This window comes from Cicer arietinum, chromosome 7 (assembly GCF_000331145.2).
Source record: "Cicer arietinum cultivar CDC Frontier isolate Library 1 chromosome 7, Cicar.CDCFrontier_v2.0, whole genome shotgun sequence".
NCBI lineage: Eukaryota > Viridiplantae > Streptophyta > Magnoliopsida > Fabales > Fabaceae > Cicer > Cicer arietinum.
Window position 1 is genome coordinate 61,255,889 of NC_021166.2, and position 8,873 is coordinate 61,264,761.

The 8,873-nt window shown below is 23.5% G+C and overlaps 2 long non-coding RNA genes across 2 annotated transcripts; both read right to left on the bottom strand.

Moving 5' to 3' along the window:
- Positions 1–3,051: 3,051 nt before the first annotated feature.
- Positions 3,052–4,314, bottom strand: LOC113785064 (uncharacterized). The gene is made up of 2 exons (XR_012161449.1): positions 4,180–4,314; positions 3,052–3,873 (listed from the first exon to the last, which is right to left on the bottom strand). It is a non-coding gene; the product is annotated as an uncharacterized lncRNA (long non-coding RNA).
- A 2,698-nt stretch (positions 4,315–7,012) lies between these two features.
- On the bottom strand, positions 7,013–8,455 carry LOC101513051 (uncharacterized). The gene is made up of 4 exons (XR_012163884.1): positions 8,352–8,455; positions 8,152–8,222; positions 7,787–7,870; positions 7,013–7,507 (listed from the first exon to the last, which is right to left on the bottom strand). It is a non-coding gene; the product is annotated as an uncharacterized lncRNA (long non-coding RNA).
- Between the last annotated feature and the right edge of the window lie 418 nt (positions 8,456–8,873).

An 8,873-nucleotide genomic window follows, 5' to 3' on the forward strand; every position in this document is an offset into this window, starting at 1 on the left:
ATGACAATAACTTGATGATAAAGAGAATCAAAACTTCAACAAAATGAGAGACAAAATCACTTTCAATTCTAACATAGATAAATGTTGTCCTACACGTACACGTGGCCCTATTCCAAATGACATGTACACTTGTGGAACCTTGCATGCTCTATTCACTCCATTTGCAAATCTTTGTGGATTGAACTTATGTGCATCATGCCCCCAAAGCTTTGAGTTTTGAGTTAGGTTGTATTAGTCGAAAATAGGCTAATTTTTTAAAATCTATTTTTTTATTTTTTATGTATTCACATCTCAACCAAAAATTATAGATGGTGAAACTCATTGTAAAAGCATGATACCGAAATACTCCATATATTAAATTTCAGAAACTAAAAGAAAAAAATGTTATGTTAATTGTTTGAAATAATTGTTTAAAATATATCAAATTAATTATGCAATAATTAAATAATATGTTATTTATAAATAAATTTGATTATTTTTTTTATATTTAAAAAAGTTAAATTTGTAAGTTTTACCTTTTGTTCTATTTTAAAATCATGTTTTTTTTGTTATAATTTAATTAAAATTAAAAGTTTAATTACAAAAACAATTTATTTAACTACTCGATCAAAATTTGTTTTAAAATAATTTTGAATTCAACGGTGTAAAACTAAAGTTTATAGTGAATATTTATTTTGTCAATATTCTAACTTTATTTGAGATTGAATTCTCGTCACACCTCAAAACTCGCAAGTATATATACTATATACATACTGTATTATCTTAAAATAATTAATCTTTTCAATTTTTTTGAAACTGTATTAATTATATGTTTTATCCTCAGCAATATTTAAAAAATATTAATCATGCTAATTACTAACATTCATATGTGTGAGTATGGTAAATACTGATGTATTAGTTCCATCTAAAATAAGCCAATTAGAGAAGTTACAAGATAACTCATCCTTTACAGGAATGAAACCAAACTTCATTGAAGCTGTGGTGAATCAAATGGCAAAAAGGTGGAGTTCACTGACTATATGTTCCAAATACTAATATATTGGTTAATCAATTGCAACTTAATGTGACACATAGTGAGTACATAATTTATGAAGAAAAAACTTAAAGTAATTGTCCCATTCCATCGATATAAGATTTTTCTCAATAACTTGTTTGTAAATTTTGGTAAATGCAGGTCAACCAATCTAAGAAGAAGACAAAACTTCGCACATGTTTATTTTTTCTTCTTATTGTATATTTGGTAAAATGTTCCTATTTTATTCTAGAAAAAGTTAAATTTATTTTTAGAATTTATTATAACTTAAAATTAAGATTTGTAGTTTTTCAATTTAAATATAATTTTTATATTAAAATGTATTATTAAGCTAGTTTTTATTTGAACATATCTAAATATAAAAATTTAACTTAATTTTAACTGTAATCAATTTTATAAAATCAATTAAATTAAAATTTATTTTTAATTAATTCTTTAATTTAGGTGGCCAAAAAGAAATAAAAGACAAAATTGACGATAGACGTAAATGTGAACCATCTTTTTCAAGACACTGACAGCAGAAATAGTTGTAACATCCTACTTTAATTCTAATTATTATTATTATTATTATTAAATTTTAAAGATATAGTGATAAATTATTATTTCATGTGTTTTATTATGTGAGATAAATTTTCTGTGTTGCCTGGTGTGGTTGCTTTATTTACTTATTTAAATTATCAACATTAAATAAATTTAGTTTATTCTTGAAAAATAAATAAATAAATAAGAGGGAAAAGTAAGAAACGCTGCAGTATGTATACCTACGCTAGTTTTGATATAGTGCTGATAGTATGTTGTATGTATATATCCATGCAAAACCTATTACCCTCCCATAAAGAAAAAAAATTCTCTTAGAAACCACTTAACTTTTTATCAATAAAGTGTATATATTTTAATATTTATATAAATTTTTTGTCGTATTATTTTTATATTAAATTTTCATTTTATGAAATTGACACAAACTCTAAAGATTATTGTCTCATATTAATCTTTATCCTATGTCTTTAATCCTTTATTTTCTTTTATTCCTTCTCTGTAAATCAACAATTTTTTTTTAGTATAAAATACTTGGTTAATATGGTATCATTCAATTACTATTTTATTGAAAAGTATTATTCAATTTATATCATTATAATATGGTATCCGTTGAAATAATATTTTTCCTTCTTCTTCACAACATAAAAAGTTATTAATTGGGTTTAATTACAATATTGAAATGAAAATGTTATGTTTTAGTAAGTAAGGTAGTCATTTTTGAAAAATCAAAAGCTTAAATTGATTGAGAAAATGAGAGTAATTCAAATATTTTGGAAATAAGTGATTCTACACATAGACGCTTATTATAAAAAAGAACATTTTTACAAAAAAAAAAAAAATCCAAAATTGGTTTACTTTGATATCAATCATTATTGTATTAAATGAGTGGTTTGAATGATACATTTTTTTGAGTATAAAGAGTGGTGAAAATTTTATGATTAACATAAGAAAACCAAATCACATTTTCCTAAAATCGCTTTTTCTTTAAAACCATTTTACAAAAATTTAAAATACTCAAATAAATACTTAATAGAATAACTTGTTGAAACCTAATATTCTATTCTCAGCTATCCTCATCCATGTGGGCACAATGATGTGAGAGTTCATCCTCATTCTTAAGTGAAAGCAATACCATAGTTGTATAGTTCAAAATTTTATGCTATCAATTGAGATTAGGGAACTTATTTGTTTATTATCAATTTTAAATTTATTTGTTTATTATTAATTATAATAAAATATAAAATATTTTATTTATTGTATAAATAAGATATTATTTTTAATTAATTTTTTTAATAATCATCTAAAAAGATTATAATAACGAGGTTTCGCATAAATTGAAATTAATTGGAACAAACAATTAAGGGTGAATTTTCCCGATACATAGAATCAATTAAAAGCAATATTGTTATTCATAAACAATGTCTTTATTAAGATAAAGAAAATTACAAAGTAGTCTATAGAGAAGAAGAAAACAAAATTAAGAATTAAAAATGTGCAGTAGGAAAATAATATCGCAAACTAAAGAAAGAACACAAATAGTTGGTATGAATTTCATCATTCCTTGTGAGGCTAATAATATATCATAAATAGAGATCTTTTGCCAATTAACCCGAACAACAATTGCAATCAAGAAGACCCATGAGACCAAAATGATGATACAAGTCGAATGCGACACAAGACTAACTTCCATAATTGACGTTGCACTTGATAGCATTAGTAGGAATAAAATCGAAAAGATGCTATCATTAACTGGGTGATTAATCGTACAACCACCAATCCCTAATTGAAAAAATATAACAAGAGGAGAGAGAAATAATGTGACAACAATGTAATGTTCTTCCATGAATTTACCACCATAAGATGACATCTTTAATATAGGGAAGATAATCAATATTGAACATAATATCAATGATACCATGGCCACTGTCAGATACCTATATTCGTCATCTTCGTCACTTAGAATAACTTTCTCACTTTCAATGGATCTGTTATCTATGTTTTCAAGATTAATTTTGCATATGAAAAAAATACATTTTAAAAAAATAGATTAAATGCATACATTTTATTTTTTTGTCAAAAAATTTATTTTTGTTTTAATGGTCGTGTATTGTCATTATAAATTGTTGATAAATTTAAATTGATGTTGCATTATCATTTTTTCTATTATTTTTTAAAATAAAAGCCACAAAAGACAATAGCATGAGAGTAAATTAATTAAAGATATTGATTACCTTGGTTTAATTGGATCACAAGACTTAAATTCTTCTATCTGCAGAATCACTTGATCTTTGTTGCGTTTTTCACTATAGCAATAACAATGTATAATATTTATGTTAATATGATTCATACATTTCTATATAACATTGAGAAATTATGAATTTAATATAATCAAGATTATGTTAAAAACCATACAAAAAATATCTAAAATGCATCTAAATTTTGCCTTTTAGTTCAATGGTTATGTGTAAAATATTTTTATACAAACCATCAATTCAAATAGTTGATTTGTAACTTATTTTTACATCAACTATCATTTTTTTTTTCATTATCTTTAGAAATAAAAGCCACAAAAGACATTAGAATAGCGTGAAGATAAATTAATTAAATACCTTAGTTTAATTGGATCAGGCAACTTAAATTCTTCCATGAGAATCACTCGATCTCTTCGTTGAGTTTTTTTCACTATAACAATAACAATTTATAAGTATTCATGTTATTGAGATTGATACATTTTTGTTCCTTTCGTTTTTTCAAAGTAACCGTACCCCTAAAATTGATAGGAACTAATTTGTTTGTTTGACTGCCTCGTCACCACGTACTTCCTATTTTTTCTACCTAATTTGAATAAAAAAGCATAGAAAATTAGGTACTCCATCTCTTTAATTTAATGTTATTCTTCTTTATTTCAATTACTACTTGCAATTCAAAAAGATTATATAACAAATGTATCAATCATATTAACATAAATATTATACATTGTTATTGTTTTAGTGAAAAAACGCAACCAACATCAATTGATTCTGATGGAAGAACCTAAGTCATCTCATCCAATTAAATTAAGGTATTCAATAACTTTAATTAATTTACCTTCACACTATTTTACTATATTTTGTGGTTTTTATTTCTAAAAAAATAATAGTTCATGTAGAATAAATTGACGGTAACATTGAATAGAAACAATTCATTATCAACTTATTAATAATTTTAACTGACATCATTAAATAACCACGCAAATATACACTTGTAACTTGGTTTGCCTACTAGGCTTTTAACTAGGGATTAATCAAAATTTGTCTTCATCAGGTTCACATTGGTATAACAAGGTGTTTACAAGAATAAAGTAACACTAGACTAAGTTGTTGGTTATAAATACAAAACTATATGATATGTTGTACACACAAAAATATAAATTTCCATGATAGACATGGATAAGTTAATAGATCTATTGTTGTGTACTTGAATGTTTATATATTCTTTTGAATTTTAAGTTTATGCAATTATATTTTGGGGTTTATGTCATGGAAATTTGACAGTAAAAGGAAGCAATTGACATTGGTGGAACGATTAAGAAGATTTTTTTCAACCAATCCATTTCCATCAAGCATGTTGAACGGGGATATGCTTTTGTAGTTTGTAAATGTTAGTTTGACACTAAAATATTTGAATTTGTTATTCATTATTAAACTTGTTATTTTCTTTTTGTTATGATCGAAATAAATATTTTGTATATAAATAATAAATTACTATTTTATTAAAAAGTATTATTCAATTTATATCATTATAATATGGTATCCATTGAAATAATATTTTTCCTTCTTCTTCACAACATAAAAAGTTATTAATCGAGTTTAATTACAATATTAAAATGAAAATGCCATGTTTTAGTGAGTAAGGTAGTTATTTTTGAAAAATCAAAAGCTTAAGTTGATTGAGAAAATGAGAGTAATTCAAATATTCCGAGAAAATTTTGAAAAGACAAATTTTGGGAATAAGTGATTCTACACATAAGCGCTTATTGAAGAAAAACATTTTTACAAAAAAAAAATTAGAATTGGTTTACTTTGATACATCAATCATTATTGTTTGATACATCAATCATTATTGCACTTATTAGTCATTACAAGTTTTACCTCTCACATATTTAGATCACTTAGTTTTAATTTTTCTTAAATTATTATTCTCATTTAAACATATGGATGCAACCTTGTAGTGTGACAATTTTTGTTTTTTTTTTTTTGTCATTTAAAGAATATTTGTATTTATTATTAATTATTTTTATTATTTAAATAATTTAAAAATAATTAAAACAATTAAAAAATTAAAATACTTTTATGAAAAATAATAATAATAAATTTAATAATATTATAAATTTTTATAAATAATAGCAATAACAATAATAAAATACATTAATAAATAATAATAATAATAATTTTTATAATATTCAAAATTTTAATAAAAATAATAATAGTAATAATAATAATAAAGTAGATTATATTAATAAAATAAAATTAATTAAATTGAACCAATAAAATACATTAAATTAAAAAAATACAGAAAATTGAAGGAAAAAATACATCAAAATTATATTTTATTATTATTATTATTATTATTTTCATTAATTTTTATTTATTAGATATAAAAAATAGGAGAAATTTGTTAGAATAATGTGCCAAAAGAGAAGGAAGTTGTTATATTAAATTGCCAAAACTGTTTTATTAGATAAGAAAAATAGGAGGAATTTGTTATAATAATGTGCCAAAAAAGAAGGAAGTTGTTATACTAATTTATCAAAACGGAGAAAGTTGTTAACGTATAAAATAACATGTATTTTCTTAACAACTTCCTCTAATAATATTTTGATTTTTTGGCAAATTATTATAACATTTTTCTCCTCTTTTGGCACATTATTATAACCCAAAAAAATACTTAATAGAATAACTTGTTGAAACCTAATATTCTATTCTCAGCTATCCTCATCCATGTGGGCACAATGATGTGAGAGTTCATCCTCATTCTTAAGTGAAAGCAATCCCATAGTTGTATAGTTCAAAATTTTGATGCTATCAATTGAGATTAGGGAACTTATTTGTTTATTATCAATTTTAAATTTATTTGTTTATTATTAATTATAATAAAATATAAATATTTTATTTATTGTATAAATAAGATATTATTTTTTAATTAATTTTCTTTAATGATTATCTAAAAAAATTATAATAACGACGTACATCCCAACTTCCACACGAGTATTTTATTAGTTAAAAGATAGAAAAAAACTAGTCATGCATTAAGAAACTACAGCTGCAATTATGTTAGTGAATATATTTTGCATTAAAAATGGAGATAGTTGGTTTTGCATATTGGAATTAATTGGAACAAACAATTAAGGGTGAATTTTTCCGATACATAGAATCAATTAAAAGAAATATTGTTATTCATAAACAATGTCTTTATTAAGATAAAGAAAATTACAAAGTAGTCTATAGAGAAGAAGAAAACAAAATTAAGAACTAAAAATGTGCATTAGGAAAATAATATCGCAAACTAAAGAAAGAACACAAATAGTTGGTATGAATTTCATCTTTTGCCAATTAACCCGAACAACGATTGCAATCAAGAAGACCCATGAGACCAAAATGACGAATCAAGATGCGAAAAAGACTAACTTCCATAATTAACGTTGCACTTGATAGCAATATTAGGATTAAAATCGAAAAGATGCTATCGTTAACTGGGTGATCAATCATAACACCACCAATCAGTAAATGAAAAAATATAACAAGAGGAGAGAGAAATAATGTGATAAGAATGTAATGTTCTTCCATGAATTTACCACCGTAAGATGACAAGATAATCAATATTGAACATAATATCCCTGATATTATGACTACTTGCATATACCGGTCACTTTGAATAACTTTGTCACTTTCAATGGATCTGTATATATATATGTATATATATATGAAAAAATTGTCATAGTATAAAATATACAAGTTATTTTGCATATGAAAAAATACATTAGTAAAAAAAAAAATAGATTAGATACATACATTTTATTTTTTTATCAAAAAATTTATTTTTATTTTAATGGATGTATCGTCATTATAAATTGTTGATAAATTTAAATTGACGTTGTATTATCATTTTTCTTATTATTTTTTAAAATAAAAGACACAAAAGACAATAGCATGTAAATTAATTAAAGATATTCATTACCTTGGTTTAATTAGATCACAAGACTTAAATTCTTCCATCTGAAGAATCACTTTATCTTCGTTTTGATCTTGGTTGCGTTTTTCACTGTAGCAATAACAATGTATAATATTTATGTTAATATGATTCATACATTTCTATATAACATTGAGAAATTATAAATTTAATATAATCAAGATTATGTTAAAAACCATACAAAAAATATCTAAAATGTGCATCGTGTAAAATATTTTTATACAAACCATCAATCCAAATAGTTGATTTGTAACTTATTTTTACATCAACTATCATTTTTTTTTTCTTCTTCATTATCTTTAGAAATAAAAGCCACAAAAACATTAGAATAGCGTGATAAATTAATTAAATACCTTAGTTTAATTGGATCATATAACTTAGATTCTTCCATCAGAATCACTTGATCTTCGTTGAGTTTTTTTCACTATAACAATAACAATTTATAAATATTCATGTTATTGAGATTGATACATTTCTATATAATCGTTTAGAATTGCAAGTAAGTAACAAAAATAAAAAAAAAGAATAACATTAAAGTAAAGAGATGGAGTACCTTAAATATTAGGACTTCTTCAAATCACTAGATTTAATATGGATTTTTGTTCCTTTCTTTTTTTCAAAGTAACCGTACCTTTTAAATTGATAGGTAGGCAACCCTAAAAGTAACCGTAACCCTAAAATTGATAGGTAAATAGAAAACCTGTTATCGTTAAAAATGTGATGAGAAGAAATAGGAAATAAGTTAACACAACGTACTTCCTATTTTTTCTACCTACTTATCAGTTTAAAATGTAGGTTTACTTTGAATAAAAAAGCATAGAAAATTAAGTAATTTGACCAAGTACTATTATTCAAGGTACTCCATCTCTTTAATTTAATGTTATTCTTTTTTTTATTTCAATTTACTACTTGCAATTCAAAAAGATTATATAAGAAATGTATCAATCATATTAACATAAATATTATACATTGTTATTGTTTTAGTAAAAAAACGCAACCAAGATCAATTGATTCGGATGGAAGAACCTAGGTCATCATCTAATCCAATTAAATCAAGGTATTCAATAACTTCCAT